The sequence below is a fragment of the Giraffa tippelskirchi genome, chromosome 4 (assembly GCF_054371585.1).
Source record: "Giraffa tippelskirchi isolate mGirTip1 chromosome 4, T2T-mGirTip1v1.2.pri, whole genome shotgun sequence".
Classification (NCBI taxonomy): domain Eukaryota; kingdom Metazoa; phylum Chordata; class Mammalia; order Artiodactyla; family Giraffidae; genus Giraffa; species Giraffa tippelskirchi.
This window is the reverse complement of record NC_137278.1, coordinates 120679512-120699552: the sequence shown is the minus strand read 5'-3', so window position 1 is coordinate 120699552 and position 20041 is coordinate 120679512.

The window sequence follows — 20041 nt, the reverse complement described above, 5'->3', positions numbered from 1 at the left end:
TAATGGATTAGTCTCCAAAATTTATGAACAGCTTATGATACTTACTAGCATCAAAACAAATAACCCACTCGAAATGACCTGAATAGATATTTCTCTAAAGAGGACATACAGCTGGCTAATAGGCACACGAAAAGATGTTCAAAATACCTAGTTATTAGAGAAAGGCAAATCAAAACTACAGCGAGATATCACCTCACACTGGTTAGAATGGCTATCATCAAAAAATCCACAAACAACAAACGCTGGAGAGGGTGTGGAGAGAAGGGAACCCTCCTGCGTTGTTGGTAGGAATGTAAATTGGTACAGCCACTATGAGAACAGTATGGAGGTTCCTTAAAAAACTAGAAATGGAGCTACCATTTGACCCTGCAATCCTACTCCTGGACTTATATCCAGAGAAAAACATGGTCCAAAAAGATCCATGCACCCCACTGTCCATCACAGCACTGTTTACAATGGCCAAGACATGGAAACAACCTAAATGTCCATCGACAGAGAAGTGGATAAAGAAGATGTGGTGGGAGGAGTAAAGAAGGAATTATAATCAAGGTAATCTTCAAGAAGGGTGAGGGTCTGACTTTTTAAAAAATTGTATACAATTTTAAAGGTTCTTTTCTATTTACAGTTATTACAAAACATTGGCTATGTTCTGTGTGTTGTACAATACGTCCTTGAGCTTACCTTACATCCAGTAGTTTGTACCTCCCACTCCCCCAACCCTATATTGTCCCACTCCCACCTCAACTGGTAACATTACTTTGTTCTCTTATATCTGTGAGCCTACTTCTTTTATGTTATATTGATTTTTTAAAATAACCTTTTTTTTTTGGAATAATTTTAACTTTACAGAAAAGCTTAAAAGATAATTCAGAGAGTTCCGGTTTCTGCTAATGTTAACACATTACTATGGTACATTTATCAAAACTGAAACTAATATCGATACATTAACAGATTGAAATTTATCCAGTTTTTCCATTAATGTCTTTTCTCTGTTTCAAGATAACCCAATTCAGGACAACTCATTGCATTTAGCTGAACTAAGTTCTGAAGATGAATAATAACTAAATGAACAAAAGGAAGAAAGGAAATCTCAGGATGACAATGCACCTGCCGGGTGATGAAAGTAGAGGTGTTAAGTGGACTAGGCAATTACACGTGGGGTAAAGGAGGGGACTGACTGACTGGCCAGAACAGGCTGAGAAAGAGGTAGTAAGGGGTGGAAAGTTTTGGAAAATGATTTGGGATATATTAGAATGGAATTGTCAAGCAGAGAAGTTGTATTTCATGGCCTTTATGGGGAGGGCAGTCAAGGGAGGAAGTGTATTCAAGGAAGTTGGGGAAAGAACATGGATTTCCAACCATTCCTATTCGGATCTGCTCCTAGAGAGAGTCAGAAAAGAAAAATGTCTGGGAGAGACTAAGGGACAATTTGTCATTGAATTCTTACAGCAATCTTTCAGTTAAGTGTCATCACGATGCTCATTTCAGGAAAGGAAAGCGGGGTTTGTGAAAGTCACGTAGTTTGCACAAACTACAATCAGGGCTGGTGCTGGAAACCAAGCCAGTGTTTGCCTTCAAAGCCTGTGTTTGATGGTCGAGTTCAATTTAACATTTTCTTAATTACACTGATCAGAGTCCATATTATAATTTTCTTCCTCTTTCAAGCCAGTTGCTGAGTGTTAGACACTGATCAGAGTCCATATTATAATTTTCCTCCTCTTTCAAGCCAGTTGCTGAGTGTTAGACCTTGGTATTGCATCAGCTTTTTCTGAAGAAAATCACTTGGGACTTTGATGTCCTGCAACACCCCTTCATGGTTCAGAATGTGTCTCCATTCTTTCATGGTTACACAATAAAAATATGATTTGAAGGGGTCAGTTATTTGACTAAGGGGGTCAGTTTGACCTTGGGTTGGGTTAATTATGTATTTTCAAAGTTCAACTGACTTAGGTGGTTAGATCATGACCCCTGTTGCTGTGTAGAGCTTAGGCTCTCACATTTTGGCTTGGGACTGGAGCCAGAATGAAGACAGGTAACCTGAGAAGTGGCAGGAAGCAGCTATGGGCAGTGGCATAAGAAGAAAAGAAAGTCTGTATGATGTTTTCCCTTGCTTTGATTCCCCTTTGAAAATTAATGTCTCTGAGAGGGGAAATACCTGAGGCAAGGTTTTCAAAGCACCTTTCTCTGACTTCACCCTTCCTTTATTCCTCCCTCCTTCCCTCTACAGTTCTTTTCAGATTTCCAGGTTTTCTCCAGGACTTTCAAAATAAAATAATACTCATCACTCAATCTGGAAACATCATTAAAAAATCAGGATTGGTTCTATCACAATGCTGACCTTCAAGATTGATTAGCTGAAATTTTCTTGACATTCTGTTGAGATTGTATTCATCATTTTTTATTAGTTGATTTCTCTCTGAATTAAAACTGCTTATCTTTTAGTTTTGCCTGATTTTCTTTCTATCCAACAATTCAATAGATACTCCTTCTTGAACTCTCCTGATGACTTCTTTTATAATTGATAAATGCCCTGTTCTCTGACGTTCAACCCTTCTCTAGCTTTATTCTTTCTTAGGTGAATTTGCCCAGGCCCATGGCATTAGAAACCAACTAATGCTGCTGACCAACCAATTTATATTCTATTCTTTGACTATTCTCCCAAACTCAAGTCATGCATCTGATTGACTATTTGAATCCATCTTTTCTTGAATGTCTAATAGCCATCTTTATTTTACCAAGGTGAAAATTAAATTCTTAAGACATTTCAAATTTTATTTTCCCAAAATATTTCCCATGGCAGTAAATGGCAAAAACTCCCAATCATTTGCTTAAGCCCCAACTTTAGGAATCACAACTGACTTCTTGAGTTCTCTGACTCCTCACCTCAATTCACAATCAAGCCCCATTGCCCACACCTAAGTCTGACCACTTCTCACCTCCATTGCTACCATCTTAATCTAAACCACTATTCTGTCCGTTCTTACCATATCAAGAGCCTTCCAGCTGCCTCCTTGACTCCATTTCTGCCCTTTGACAATCTATTTTCCACACAGCAGTTGGAGATATGTTTTAAATTTATAAAAGAGATCTGTCCCTCTTCTGCTCAAAATTCTTCAACAGCTTCCCATGATACATAAAATAAAACTCAATTTACTTATCATGGTCTACAAGAAAGGCCAACCCTACACAATCTGTTCCTGATTTCCCTTCTCACATCATATCATTCTAATTTATCTTTTTCTGTTTCTGACTTACATTCTTACTAGTCCTCAAACAGTCCAAGATTATTCCCACCTATCTTTATACTTGCTATTTTCTGCCTATGATTCTTCTTTTCACCCTCCATGCGGCTGTTTCCTTCCCAAGGTTAAGCATCTGCTAATTGAAACCTCCTTGGAATGATCTCTCAACACCCAATCTGTGTTGTCTCTCTCTTGCCAAGTAAAATTGAGCATTGTGTGTGTACCTTCCTCACTAGAATATAAACTTCACAAATTCACGGACTCTTGACTTGGCACATAGTAAAATCTCACATTTTTTTTTGATTGAGTAAATACTCATCTCTTCCTTCTTGAATATTCCAATTCTCAAGTTCTGTAAATCTTGCATTGTACAAATGTTCATCTTATGTCATGTATATAAATCTTGGCAATTTTTATGAAAACAGAGACCCACAGAAAACCGAGAAAGGCTAATTTAGCTCTTTCAAGGTATCTATTGAAACTAACACTATGGTTAATAATTTTCTACAAAGTCTCTCATGAAAGGTGTTATATGACAATTTGTACCTTAAACCTGAAAACCGATAAGTGTTTTTGTTTTCTTTCACACAATTGATCCATAAATGAAAAAAGAGGGGGAGATGGAGAAGAGATTAAAAATTATCAAACACCTATAATATGAAAAGCTGTTTTGTTGGAAATGTTATATATCTTTTTTAGTTCTCCCTAAAAAACTTCAAGGTATGTTTCCATTAACTTTATTTTTCTGATGAAGAAAATGAGGTTGACTGTTTAATAAATTGCTTGAGATCAGATAGGTGATTGGTCGTGGAATCAAGGATGTCAGTTCTATTCAACAGCTAACACATTTTGTTTGCACTGCATTACCTTGCATATCCAGAATTATACTATTTAAGTATCTTATCCCTCTGGAATAACATAGTTCTATTGGACCATAAAGTTTTAGAAGTCACTCCATTTGTATTTACCTCCTGTCTTACTTATGCATTTATTAAATACAACTGATCCAGACTTACTGAAACTCACGCTGGTGGAATAGTCTTTTCATAGGTGAGGGTAGTCTAACATCCTAAAAAGTAAGTCATATAAAACAAGACATATTGAGGCCAAAATATATATATAGATTATAATAAGTAAAGACAAGAAAGAAAAATTATACCCAGGTGTATGCTTAAGTTTGGTCTTCAAAGTAACACCATCTAAATTAGCCTTACAATTAACCTCATAAATGTACTTCTATTAAGCATCTAATAAACAGTTGAGGAACAGAGAAAAAGAAGCAAAGACAATTATGCCTAAAATATTTTAGAAGTCAGTGCTCTATTGTCTCTAATCTTTTTCCCTGTTTTTTACTGACTTTGTTTTATGTTCTAGTTCAATGAACAAGTAGCTCCATGGTAAATATCTTGCAACTGTTTGGAAATTGGTGCCTATATCTTTAAAACTCTTGGCTGGCTTTCTCACTCTTTAGTCAAAACAATAGCTTTCATTTTTATTATATTTATGATTTGAAAAATCTCTTAGATATAACATCATATCGTTATCCTAAGAACCTTGGGTTTACAAAGAGCAGAGAATTTAGGAATTGAGGTTCTGGTACTAGATTATCTTGGTTTCACTCTATCATTCAGCAGCTGTGTAACTATGAGATTTAATGCCTTTTTGCCTCAATTTCCACAAATGGGAAATAGAGATACAGACATGTAATTCCTTTCTCATATTTTCCAATAAAGTATAAGTGGATTCACACTTCCAGTTAAAAATATAATTATCATTCACTAATTCTAATCAACATTTGTTGTTGTTGTTCAGTTGCTAAGTCGTGTCTGACCCTTTGTGACCCCATGAACTGCAGCACACCAGGCTCCCCCTGTCCTTCACTGTCTCCCAGAGTTTGCTCAGATGCATGTCCACTGAGTGGGTAATGCTATCTACCCATCTCATCCTCTGCTGCCCCCTTCTCCTTTTGCCTTCAATTTAGGATATTCATAATGGAAGGTATGGTTTCTTCTCATGTTATATATTTCGATTAGGTATACGTGAAGCTCTTTCAATCAAAATATTTAATTGACTCCTTACTTGCTGAAATGACCAGCTCCTCAGCACAGGAAGAGCTACTTTGTGTGATGTGACTTTCTTCCTCAACATGGAGTGAGGGCTACCAGGAGAGGTTGCCCTGAGGAAGGATGAGCAGCTTCCCTGGCGTCCTTAATGTGAGATTTCACCGTGGGCTTCACTGTTCTGTCATTCCTTTGTGTGCTTTACATACTCAAATGGAAACCTAGAGTTTCATTCCACAGCGCTCTAAACATGGTTTTGACTAATGATTTCTTTGGAAAAATCTAATGATGATAGCTATATGGGTAGCATATTAGAGGTTAGGATTTGCTTTCACATAGATTTCATGCAGGGTGCATATCTTGATATGTTCTTTGACAGATAAGGAAAAGCCAGAAATTCACTGATTTTCATACATTTAGACAAGCAATTCGGAGAAGGCAATGGCACCCCACTCCAGTACTCTTGCCTGGAAAATCCCATGGACGGGGGAGCCTGGAAGGCTACAGTCCATGGGGTCGCTAAGAGTCGGACACGACTGAGCGACTTCACTTTCACTTTTCCCTTTCATGCACTGGAGAAGGAAATGGCAACCCACTCCAGTATTCTTGCCTGGAGAATCCCAGGGATGGCGGAGCCTGGTGGGCTGCTGTCTATGGGGTTGCACAGAGTCGGACACGACTGAAGCGACTTAGCAGCAGCAGACAAGCAATTGCCACATGGGGTACAAGATAGAGTATAAGTTCACCCATTAGCACTTTTAAGTCTAAACTTCCTTATTTGTAAATTGGAGGTAACAAATATCTACCTACCTAGTGGATTATTGAGAGTATTAAACAGTTACTATGTAACAGGAACTGTTCCAGGCACACAGGAGAGGCTAAGTCAATGTTAGTGGTGCTACCTTTTAGATAGATGACAGAAACATCCCCTAGCGTTTCAAAGGAACCCTAAGTATATACCACCTATAAATTAATCTATGGTTAAAATAAGTAATCCAAATTTGTTTGGTTTTGCCTTTGTGGCTCAATGAGTTTTACTTAACATTTTATTCCTAATATGCCTTTCCCAAAATTTGGTGCTTATGATAATTTCTGTCCTCATAGTTTATGTGACTGCTTTCTTAGGATACAAAACAAGTGTCCAAAAGCCCATTTTGAACTATAGTAACCTGAGAGAGCAACAAAATTTGCATGAGGCACATTTCCTCTTCTGGAGGAAGACAAGTCTATATAGGATACAATAAAGCAATTCCTTCAGTGAAGGAAGAAACAATATACCCAGGTTAGAAATACACTGAATTTTGAACCTAATACAAAAAGTGTGAGATATAATTTTGCATTGCCTTGGCAAGATGTGACAGGATGATTCAAAGATAAAAGGTATAAATGGCTTATAAAATATTTCAAAGGGATTAAGAACATCAAAGAATTACTGCTAAATAAAAATTTGATTGAAAATGAATCAGAAACTTCAGAGCTAAATTTACTCAAGATGAACATGGCTATAAACCTATTTTTACAAAAGCAATGGTAAAAAGTGAACATTAGGTTGGATTTTTTTTAAAAAATTCAGAATCAAAGATTTGGTAAATGCAAACCTAGATTGAATCCAGTTCTGCCAATATTAGAAACAATATTGTTCTACTTAGGCAGAGGGGCCGTGAGCCTGGCACAGAGCAGAATGCTGGGTTATGATCCTGGCCTTGAGTTTGCTACCACGTGCCCTTGGATGGATCAGGGGCCCTCTCTCTGTTTAATTTCCTTATCTAGATAATGAGGATGATTATAACACCTGCTCTGCTTCCTTCCTACAGAGTGGATATCGGAGTCAAAGGAATAGGTATAAAAATAGATTCTAAATTCTAAGATGTTCCACAAGGGTTAAATAAGAGTGAGAAACAACAATGAAATAACACTGTAAGTTTGAAAAAGTTACATTTCTAGATTTGACTTAAAACAAACAAAAATAAATTGTGTTTCTTTGGAAAGCCATGTGTATTACCCATTAACTATTGCTGTCTACTATCTAACAAACCATCCCTAAATTTATTACCTTAATTTATTTCATCACAATCTGGTGGGTTAGCAATTTGGGGGCTGGGTTCACTTGGGTAGTTCTTCTGCTTTTCTCATCTGGATTTATTCATACAACTGCAGTCATCTGAAGATTTGACTGGGTTTGGATGGTATAAGCTGGTTATGTTTCTGCTGGTTTCTGTTAGCTGTCAGATAATTGGTCTAGGGGCTTTCAGAACTGGTTCTTCCTCCAGTTCTTTTGTCTTCTGTTTGTTAGATTAGATTTTCTCACAGAGTTTCTCAGCCCAGTGGTTCAAAGGAATGAGAACAGAAGCTGTAAGGTCTCTTGGAGCCTAAGCTCAAAAGTCCTCTATCATCATTCCAGCTATATTCTATTGGTCAAACCAAGTTACAGGCCAACTGAAATTTGAGGGCTGAGAAACCAGACTCTGTTCCTTGATGGAAGGAGTGGCCAAGTCACATGGGTGTGGAGAAAAGGGAACCCTCTTACACTGTTGGTGGGAATGCAAACTAGTACAGCCACTATGGAGAACAGTGTGGAGGTTCCTCAAAAAACTGGGAATAGAACTGCCATATGACCCAGCAATCCCACTGCTGGGCATACACACTGAGGAAACCAGAATTGAAAGAGACACATGTATCCCAATGTTCATCGCAGCACTGTTTATAATAACCAGGACATGGAAGCAGCCTAGATGCCCATCAGCAAACGAATGGATGAGGAAGTTGTGTTACATACACACAATGGAATATTACTCAGCCATTAAAAAGAATACATTCAAATCAGTTCTAATGAGGTGGATGAAACTGGAGCCTATTATACAGAGTGAAGTAAGCCAGAAAGGAAAACACCAATACAGTATACTAACACATATATATGGAATTTAGTGAATCGGTAAAGATAACCCTGTATGCAAGACAGCAAAAGACACATATATAGAACAGTATTATGGACTCTATGGGAGAGGGCGAGGGGAGGATGATATGGGAGAATGGCATTGAAGCATGTAAATTATCATATGTAAAACGAATTGCCAGTCCAAGTTCGATGCATGGTATGGGTGCTTGTGGCTGGTGTACCAGGATGACTGGGAGGGATGGGATGAGGAGGGAGGTGGGAGGGGGGTTCTGGAAGGAGAACACATGTACACCCATGGTGGATTCATGTCAATGTATAGCAAAACCAACACAATATTGTAAAGTTAAAAAATAGATAAATAAACTAATTAAAAAAAAAAAGCCTACTGGCATGGGAGGAAGTACTGTGGCCATTTTCACAGAGAATTTACCACACCACCAATTTGGTTGGTTGATTACTCATCTTTTAAACTATTGGTTAAGAAAGGATACTCCTTGAGGAAGATACAATAGTACAAATCCCAAAGAAAAGGTCACATTTTCAATAGAGACAATTAAGAATGGCAAGATTGGGAGTTTGGGATTGACATGTACACACTGCTATATTTAAAATTGTTGGTCATCTATATAACCAACAAGGACCTACTGTACAGCACAGGAAACTGCTTAATAGTCTGTAATAACCTAAATGGGGAAAAAATTTGGAAAAGAATAGACATATGTGTATGTATAACTGAATCACTTTGTTGAACCTGAAACTAACATAACATTGTTAATCAACTATATTCCAATATAAAATAAAAAATTTGGGACTTCTCTGATGGTACAGTGGATAGGAATCTGCCTGTCAATGCAAGGGACACGAGTTCGATTCCCAGACCAGGAAGATTCCACATCTGCCAAGCAACTAAGCCCATGGGCCCACAATTACCAAGGTCCCTATAACCTGGAGCCCTTGCTCTGCAATGAAAGAGGCCACCACAATAAGAAGCCCATGCACTGCAACTGTGGCCCCTGTATGCCACAATTAGAGAAAAGTTTGCACAGCAACGAAGACGTGGCACAAACAAAAATAAAAATAAATAAAAATTAAAAAAATAAAAGCAAACTAAATTTAAAAAAAAAGAATGGTAAATCAATGGCAAAAGTGAATCCACTGGATAGCAAGTATAGGAATAAGTTAGGGAAAGGCAAGACAGGATGTATGGTCAAGATAACCATAACTGAGAACTATGTGGGTTAAATCAAAAGAAAAGGGCATCAAAGTCATGCAATAAATAAAGTCACCTTAGGGTAAAAGACTAGAAATCATAGTGAAGGGCATAACTGGAAAGATTTTCGGAGGAGCAGATAATATAGGTGAGAATTCTTTCAAGGGGACTCAAACAGGATTGAGCAGGGTAGAATTCAGAATATATTCTGTAGCATCATTTCTAGAAGCAGCAAGAGCAGGTGCCGGATTTTGTCCATGACATGGCATCGTGTGAGGACAGGTAGGGTCAAATAACTTGAGTTAATTGGCAAATGCCAATCAGGAAGACAATGATCAAGAGGAAAAGTTAGGTTCACAAATTTGAAAAGCTATATAGGAATGAAAGAGAATCTGACCAGGATCAGTTTCTAGGGTGATCTGAATAATTCTCTCAGCCTGATAATAGTATATGTGTTAATTACTTATCAGTATCCATTTAAAAGCACATATTCTGCACACACAATGTTTTAAGTGCCATACTAGGCTGTGGAGATACAAGGTCAAGCAAAATGTATTCAAGGGCCTACAGATATTATCAATACAAGTGATAGTAGTTGTAACAACACAAAGTCTAAGAGGAGTCATAGAAGGGACATCTCACTCAGGCTTGGATACAGGGCAGGTTTCCTTGATGATTACTGTCAAAGCTGAGGCCACAAGTGTGGGAAATTATCACAGCATGGTGGGGAGAGGAGTGCTGGCTGTATGTTTAAAGGAACTTAGGCCAAGTTAAGCTGGAAATATTTATAGAACTTTTGCTTGACAGTTTTGCTTTTTGAATTATAATAACCATAATTACAACATTATGAAATACTAAATTCCTATTTCATGCCATATACATTCTTTTAGGTACTCTATATTATCATTAGTCCTCAAAAAGCCAAATAGCATAGAGTTTTTATTCCATTGCACACAATGTACACAAATACACAAATACAGAATTGGTTAGGTTAATAATATAGAGGTTGGTTTAGTTCCAAACCATAGCTCTTCACTCTAGGGTACATGTGCTTTTGACAAGACCATGGCAGACAAACTAGGAGCTATGTTTACTACCATCCTTGCTACTCTCAGAAAGACCATCAATTAATCTCAGCTAAAGGATTGTCTGGCTCCCAGGTGGCTCAGCGGTAAAGAATCTGCCTGGGAATGCAGGAGACACGGTAAACACGGGTTTGATCCCTGAGTTGGGAAGATCTCCTGGAGGAGGAAATGGCAACCCACTCCAGTATGTTTGCCTGGAAAAGTCCCACAGACAGAGGAGCCTGGTGGGTTACAGTCCATGGAGTCACAAAGAGTTGGACACAACTAAGCAACTGGACACACGGCAGTTGGACACACAAAGCACACACCAAGGACTGCTTATTTCTAAAGAGCTTACTTCTTACATTGTTTGTATCTTAAGTTCTCTAATTCCTTCAACAAGAAATATTGGTCATTCACATTTACTTTCAATCAATATGTAAATGTGACTATTTAATAATATTTTTCTTTTGAAAATTGAAAGCTGTGTTTTTCAACAGAGATGTGCACATTTCTGCATCTCTGAAAGGACAGCATATTAACTTTCAAAGCTTACTCAATATATTATACTTTTAAATCTGGAAAAGGAAAGTCATACTTATTGTTTTTGTAATGTGAACAGTAGGAATGAGCACCATAGACTCTTCTGTGCTGATTGTGGAGAGGCAAATGATACTCACTCTGCGAGGGGTGTAATGGGGAGAGGGAGATTTTTGCTGCTATGTCAGTGGAAAGCATAGTGGAAAGGATGAACATTTAAAATACACACATACAGGACCTTCCTAGTGGTCCAGTGGGTAAGACTCTGAACTCCCAGTGCAGGGGGCCCAGGTTCGATTCCTGGTCAGGGAACTAGATTTCTAATGCTGCAACTAAGACTCGGTGCAGCCAAAATAAATTATGTATGTATATGAAATATATATATAATTATAAAAATATATATAAAATAAAATGAACACACACTCACTCAAAGGGTCTGTGAGCTAATAAAAAGATGAAAAATATTTATCTTGAGAAAAAAAAAGAACATAACTTCTTTTTGGATACTCTCTGATCTGTTGACTTTAGCAGAGTCAAGAATCTGCCTGCCAGTCCAAGAGACACAAGAAACTTGGGTTCTATCCCTGGGTTGAGAAGATCCCATGGAGTAGGAACTGGCAACCCACTCCAGTATTCTTGCCTGGAGAGTCGCATGGACAGAGGAGGCTGGCAGGCTGCAGACCATGGGGTCTCAAAGAGTCAGACGCAACTGAGCACAACATGAACCCGACGGATTAAATTTTAGGCTCCCATGGTGGTTCAGACAGTAAGGAATCTGTCTACACTGCAGGGGATCCAGGTTCGATCCCTGGGTAGGGAAAACGCCCTGAAGAAGAGAACGGCCAGTCACTCCAGTTTTCTTGCCTGGAGAATATCATGGACAGAGGAGCCTGGTAGGCTACAGTTCATGGGTCACAGAGTCAGACGCGACTGAGCAACTATCACTTTTCAGAACTTTAGTGGAGTAGAAATTAGATAGTTAGGGCAGAGTTTTGGGATACATTTGAATCACAATTCCTTATTTTCATTCCTAAGCTTTGCAGGAAGTCTTTCAGAATATAATAGCGAGAATCTGTAAGACTACCTTTGACTTACAGTGGTCCACTGGTGAAGAAGAAACCTTAAGTTTTCATAAAAGCAAATTCATGCATCTTGGTCTTTTAGTTCAGTCGCTAAGTCATGTCTGACTCTTTGGGGCCCCATGGGCTGTAGCACACCAGGCTCCTCTTAGTCTTTTAGAAACTGGCTATAAAAATCTTTTACATTTCAGCCTTCATTTGTAAGGTTACACTTGAAAACATTTGAATGAAGACTGAATTTCTGAAAGCCTTGGTATATTTAATGAGAACTGAAAATTTTTCTTAGTTCATTTAAGCAAGGAAAGACCCCAAGATAGAATTCTTGAACCCCACAAGTAAATTATACCAGAAAAAATTTTCTCATCCTTTGTGAATTGTGAAAGAAGTGACTCTCCCACAGAGAGTTCTCGTCTTCTGCTTTGTGTGAAAAACATCAGTTTCACCTGTGTCACCAAATATAGCCTGTTTGATCTCTACAATGGCTTCCAAATCTCTAATCATTCCACTGGACACCAGGTCAAAAGTTGGCTATAAGCAGGGTAGTTGGCAGAGATCTGAAGAAATCAAATATTATGGGGCAAATTGAGTTGACTAATTTTTATATATTGTCAAAATATAAGTATTTATTGACTTACTATTTTTTTTGTTTTTATTAAGGAAAAGTTTTACATGTGAATTCTGAATTTAAAAAGCTCATGTTCATACAACTAATGTGTAGGCATTATAACATATAATATATATGAAACATATAAAAATCAGCATATTCACGGTAAAGGTTATCAGCATTAACAATAATAGTTCAGTAACTGCTACTATTAATATCATTTGTTTGATCAGTGATGCAATATGCATATAAACATTTTTGTGGCATCATTTTTAAAGGGCTTTTTCTTCTGCAGAATCACATTCTTATTAAGATAGAATAATTTCCTCTGTATCTGACATTAATAATTTTTTCACTTGTGTAATATGACATATTACAATATAACAATCTCCAAGGGAGTAACTAAACTGTTTTGCTGTACTATACTATTTGGAACAAATATTGTTTAAAAGGAAGGAATCACAGTCTGTGAATTCGTTTTGCTTAGCTATGAGGTATTTCCCTGGGGCTAAAAATGGATGAAGAAAGGGGAGGACTTGGACACTGGGGACAATGAAAGATAAAATTCAGTCAAGTTTTAAAATTACTCATGAAAGAAGAAAATGCAAATTTGAAGATGAAGTAATTTAATTTAAAATGACACAAAATAAAAATTCTATAAATAGAGAATAATTATCTGCAGCAGATATTGTCAATGGTGGTCTTGATGTCCCCACCTCCCACTTTCCTACTCCCCCTCCTACCCACCTGCAGGTCCCATTTGCCTGCTGTGTAGGTATTAGCTTCTAAGGACTCATATCTTTCTTTCACTTGAGGCCTGGCCTTGGTTGATAGGAGCTTCCTCATCAAGGGATGCTGGAAACCCATTACCACAGATTTGATGAGACAGGAATGTAAGAGCCCAGCTCTCTTGCCTCTAGGTGAAGACAGACTCTGCAATGCAATCCAAGCTCCAGAACTCCCTACAATATCAATAGGCTGCACTTCTCCTAAAAGCCTTAATGACTTAACTATCCCCACATTAACTCACTCCTTTCATACTCTTATAGGTTCCCCATAGGAGTAGTTCTTCAAACCATCACTTGCATTAAGAATCACTATCTTATCTTAGCATCTAAGGAGCCTGACCAAAGACAGTTTCTACTGTCACATAGTTGTGTAGACAGCAGCTTGACATTTTTAGTTGTGAGACTGTGTTTTATAGAATTATTCCTCTACCTTGCATTGCTGAATAGGTGTCATGGTAATTTCTTATCACCTGGTTGCTTTATTCTTTGAATTTATTAACTTCTTTTTATAGCTGCTTTCACCAAAAGGAAACTGTACAGTTTTAGATAATATATTTGCATAAGATGAAAATCTAAGTGATGAAGCTAATTTTTTTCTAGTAAAGGATCAATACAAAAGACAGAGCACAGGATTTGGAGCTCAGAGATACTATATACTAATCTTGACTCAGTCATTTATTAGCCATGGGACTTCGGTCAAATCACATAAGTTTTCTGAGCCTTATCCAGCTTTTTGTTTTAACTGGAGGAATGATGCCAATGTCACTTCATTGTTATGATTACTAGCATTATGATAATGTATATGGCTTACTTAGTGTATGGCACATAGTAAGTGCTCAGTAAATAAGATATTTAGCAATGAAAAAAATGATTTAAATATAGATGTCAGCAAATCAGTTAATTAAGCCTGAGTTATCACTCTGCTTTCCATCATTTGGTCAGTTTTCTTAATTGATGATGATGGATGCTTCCTTTAGAAGCTTACCAACAGGATCTGTTTAACCTGAATCATAGTGTATGCATGAATATCCTAAGTGGAACCACACATTCCGCCTGCTGGGGTAGATAGGAAAATGGTGGTATTCAAGCTCCCAAGCTGTAGAACTTCTAGGCCAAAAGAGACTGTAAATTACTAACCCATAGGGAAATCTGTTTTTTTCAGACAAATTTTGTCTTATAAAGAAAATAAAGATAAAGATAAGAGTGGCTGTTCTTGTTTAGTTGCTAAGTCATGTCCAACTCTTTGAGACCACAAAGAGAGTTGAACTAACATTAAATATCAGGTGACTATACCCAAAATCCAAAGCTGGCTTCTCTTGAAAAAGCACAGATCTTTTATTCTAACATGACAGCAATTTTCTGGAGCCAAGTAGAAGCTTCCTTCTTTAGGTGGAAAATGTGCTCTCTAGTTCTTCAGAGTTAGGGTAGCCATATAATTTATTGCTTAAGCCATCATACTTTGGACATGATAGGTGTCAGTTCAGTTCAGTTGCTCAGTAGTGTTTGACTCTTTGCGACCCCATGGACCACAACACACCAGGCCTCCCTGTCCATTACCAACTCCCTCAGCTTGCTCAAACTCATGTCCATTGAGTCGGTGATGCCATCCAATCATCTCATCCTCTGTCATCCCCTTCTCCTCCTGCCTTCAATCTTTCCCAGCATCAGGGTCTTTTCAAATGAGTCAGCTCTTCACATCAGGTGGCCAAAGTATTGAAGTTTCAGCTTTAATGATAGGTGTAGAATCAATAATTATTCCAAAACAACAGCCATTAATCAGGAAAGGCCCTGGGAAAACTGGGATAAGTCCTACCATAGCCACAGTCCTTTCTACTTCCTATCCCTTCTCACATGGAATCACTCTATTCTACTTTATCATTTGCCTTTCATCTGTGGTTATCTTGAGACTGTCTTCAAGAGCATCTGGTCCTTTGAATGAGTGCAAGAATGAGTAATTAATTTATTGGGTTCAGTATTCTTATAAGTAAATTCTTATTAAGTCAAAAATACATATAATAAAATCTGACTAGAATATGCAAGATGATATACAGTATTTAAATAATTATATTTTCTCCATAATTTCTTTGAACTAAAATATTTCATTATTAAAATATTTTTAAAATGTATACAGACTTATACATAATGAAGGCAGAAAAAAAAATAGGCACAGTTTTCATATTAGTGGGATGTCAATAATTTCTCCAAGTCAAGCAGGTTTGTGTATTTCATTTGAAGAACACCTTTGCTGTATGTGGTGAAACATCTTTTGAAAGGAGTGATGAGTGATCGGTGATCATAGAAAAATGACACAGATGGCATGTAAAGTTGGAGACATGAACACAACCAGCTTCAGAGAGAAATAATGCAAGTGTATTTAGAATGGACAGCAGGCTTTGCAATCTGTTGCACTGGAGTTTTAGGGACTTACCACAGACAGTGTTTGCTATTGCAGAACATTTTGCTTCCCAGGAGGAAGGAAGATTAACCAAAAGAAATACAACATTGAAAAATACACAGATGATACAGCAAAATAAAGTCCTAAACTGTAAACCACAAAAGGTCCAATATATTTGCTTGGGAATTATTAGAGTAGCCCACAATCTAATGCTTCCATCCTAAGGATGTTTATAGAAAGAGAAGATTGAGTAATGCTTGCTCTGGCTTCAACAAAGTCCCTGTGACCACCTCCCACAACCCCTATGCTCTTGAGGCTTCTTGGGCTTCTGTAATTCTCCTTTGACACATTTGACTTTTGTCTCCTAAAATGTGGCTTGCTTGTGGAATGTGTGTCAAAAAGCAAACCTTATTTACTCATTGGGAAACTGACCAGTAGTGTGGAGTTGGGCATACTTAATGGGAAGAAAGGAAGAAGGGCCACGTGCTCAGCCACCCACCACAGAGGACAGCCACTTCCAGGCAATGTGCCATCCTCTTCCTACTAAGGCAGTGAAACCACAAGTCAGGTCCGCTGGCATCTCAGGCCTAGAGTACACTGGTTAATTGATGTTCCAGCCAGAAGTCTTCTCTAAGTTCCAGAAATTCCTTTCTTGTATTCTGAGATATCTGAAATTCTTCTTTCTCCCCTAAGAGGATACTCCTTAGGGTTGTTTAAAAATGCTTTGCTCTTTAATTCAACCACAATTGAGATAGTTAAGTTAGTGTGTAAATAATGTTTCTATAACATTTAACCTAGCTTCTTAAACCAGTAATTACTTTCATTTTTATTTATTCTTCCTAGTATAGCAACCCTATGAAGGAAGGATAAGATATAAAACATTTCAAATAGCCCTATTTGAGGAAGAAGGAGACAGTATTATTTTTCCTTTAGGGTCATATTCTATAGCTTTGAATACTGTTATGGTAAAGCTGGAGGAACTTATCAGTTGACATTCCTACATGTATAGTGGCCATTCCCATGCTATACTTCCTATTGAATCTCCATAAAAATGACAATGATAGCAACAATAACAAAAACAAATATATAAAATATTGGACTGGATGAATCACAAGCTGGAATCAATATTTCCTGGAGAAATATCAACACCCTTAGATGTGCAGATGATATCACTCAAATGGCAGAAAGCCAAGAGGAACTAGAGAGCTTCTTGATGAGGGTCAAAGAGGAGAGTGAAAAAGCTGACTTAAAACTCAACATTTAAAAAACAAAGATCATGGCATCCAGTCCTATCACTTCATGGTAAAAAGAAGGAAAAGTGGAAACAGTGACAGATTTTATTTTCTTGTGCTCCAAAATCACTGCAGATGGTTAGTGCAGCCATGAAATTAAAAGATGCTTGCTCCTTGGAAGGACAGCTATGACAAACCTAGATAGCATATTAAAAAGCAGAGATGTCACTTTGCCAACAAAGGTCCATATAGTCAAAGCTATGGTCTTTCCAGTAGTTATGTATGGATATGAGAACTGGACCATAAAGAAGGCTGAGCACCAAAGAATTGATGCTTTCAAATTGTGGTGCTAGAGAAGACTCTTGAGAGTCCCTTGGACAGCATGGAGATTAAAGCAGTCAATCCTAAAGGTAATCAACCCTGAATATTCATTGGAAGGACTGACACTGAAACTGAAGCTCCAATACTTTGGCCACCTGATGCAAAGAGCCAGCTCATTGGGAAAGACCCTGATGTTGGGAAAGACTGAAGGCAGGAGAAGAAGGGAGCTGCACTAACCATCTGCAGTGATTTTGGAGCATAAGAAAATAAAATCTGTCACTGTTTCCACTTTTCCTTCTTTTTACCATGAAGTGATAGGACTGGATGCCATGATCTTTGTTTTTTAAATGTTGAGTTTTAAGTCAGCAAAGTGACATCTCTGCTTTTTAATATGCTATCTAGGTTTGTCATAGCTGTCCTTCCAAGGAGCAAGCATCTTTTAATTTCATGGCTGCACTAACCATGTATTATCTTCTTAATCTTTACTTTCCTCTTCTATAAACTTAGGATTGTAACAGTCCTTATCACATTCAGTTGGGACGAGGATAGAGATATGACAACAGATGAAGAATTTAGCAGTGGCTGGCACTTTGAAGTGCTCAGGAGATAGCTCTCTTACTCTATGGGACTGGCAGGAGGGCTGGAACAGCAAAGAGCAAATACATTCAGTGTTGTGGTATCTGAGTTTGAATTACATATAAGTTATCCAAATCAGTGTGTGGATCCTGAAAGACCATCTGATAGTTTGTGAACATCAGGAAAAGAAGACGCACCCTTTTGTCTGAAGTGTGATTTTAGAGACGTTTTCAACTTAAATAAAAGCGATCACAAGTCAGTCATGGCACTTGCTGAGGGTTGGTAATAGGATTAGCCAGTAAGGAAGGGATGTTTGAGGAGGAGTCTCTGTCACCCCCATTAGAGGACAAATCTAGGACTCTCATAGTCTCTATAACTCCATCTTCAAAATGAGACTAATTGCTCATTTCTGGAATGGAGTAGTCACCACCCAAACCCAAAAAACTATCTTCCTTCCTCCAAGTTGCACTTTGGAGGTCATAATCACTCTTGACCTACTAATGGGGGGGGGGGCGGCGGTGTTAAATTTACTCTTTAATTCAAATTTAATTCATATGTTAGCATGATCAATCTCTTGCTATTTTGATTTGACCACTGTTTGCTCTGTAATCATTTCTCCTGCTTTCTCTGTACATTCTTTTACTGCTTGAAATTGGATTTTGGTTCATATTGCCATTTAAAATTTCCTCACGGTGTTGATATTTAAAATAGTCTATGGTCTTTGGTTCCTTTTGATGAAATAAAATTACATCTAGCTTATTTCTTAGTGAAACTCATCTTCTACTTTACTCAGGAACTGGAGTGGGAGGTGATGGATCCTTTTATTTTGTGGGATTTTTAGTGACTACCTGTATTTTAAGAGTATATTGTGTGTGTGTGTATGTGTGTGTGTGTGTGTGTGTGTGTGTGTGTGTTAGTCACTCAGTTGTTTCTGACTCTTTGCAACTCCATGGACTGTAGCCCACCAGTCTCCTCTGTCCATGGGATTTTCCAGGCAAGAATACTGAAGTGGGTTGCCATTTCCTTCTCCAGCAGATCTTCCCGACCCAGGGATCAAACCTGTGTCTCTTGCATTGCAAGCAGATTCTTTACCATTTGAACCACCAGGAAGCCCCTGTTGTAAGAGTAAGTGAATTGCAAAGATGAACTCTTTTTTCATCTTATATCCAACCATTTAACTCTCAGCCAAAGAAAATTCATGATATTCTATAGTCAATTATTTGCCAAATCAGTGAAGTATCTGGCTCTAGGATGTTTATGTCATTTTTTGATAGCAAATGACTGACATGTATATTAACTTTAGTTCCTAAGGCAGCATGTAGACATGTAGATGCATTCTTTTTTAATTATAGAACAAACTAACTCAAGTCAGAAAAAGTACAATTCAGTTTCTTCATGAGGCAAAGTGAACCACAGTTTTATATATATATATATATATTTTTTTTTTTCTGAGCAAAGTAAAGCAGAAATATTTCCTGTTAATTGAACATTCAAAAAGCACAAAAAACAATTTGAAGAACATTTTCAGCTAAGGAATTTGGAGCAGTAAATTAATAGCACAGCTTGTTGGATCTTTGCCTGACATGTATTGTTTGTGCAAAATGTTACCAGTAGACTCACATCTTAATTCACCCAACACCAAATGCAGCCCAGACTGTTTATGTAACCTAAGAACACACTCTATAAGTGACTGTTTCTTCTTGAATTAGTATTTATGAAGGAAACCACTTAACTATTCACAGTAAATAAGAAAGGCATTTTAAACAATTCTTCGATATGGAAGCTGTTTAATATTTAGAGAATGGAATAAGCTCCAAAGATGAGAAAGTGAACATCATTGACTCTCTTTTGCAATCTGTACTAAGGCACAGAGTAGATTTCTGATTAGATTTTATATACTTTGAATATTTTAGAGTGCACATTCATTTTTATTTGTCAAAATTTTAATCCATTTGTTAAGTTGCAGAATATGTATCTTATTGAAGATTTATCTTGTAGATTTTTTTCCCTTTTTCTTTTCATGACCAGAGAGTC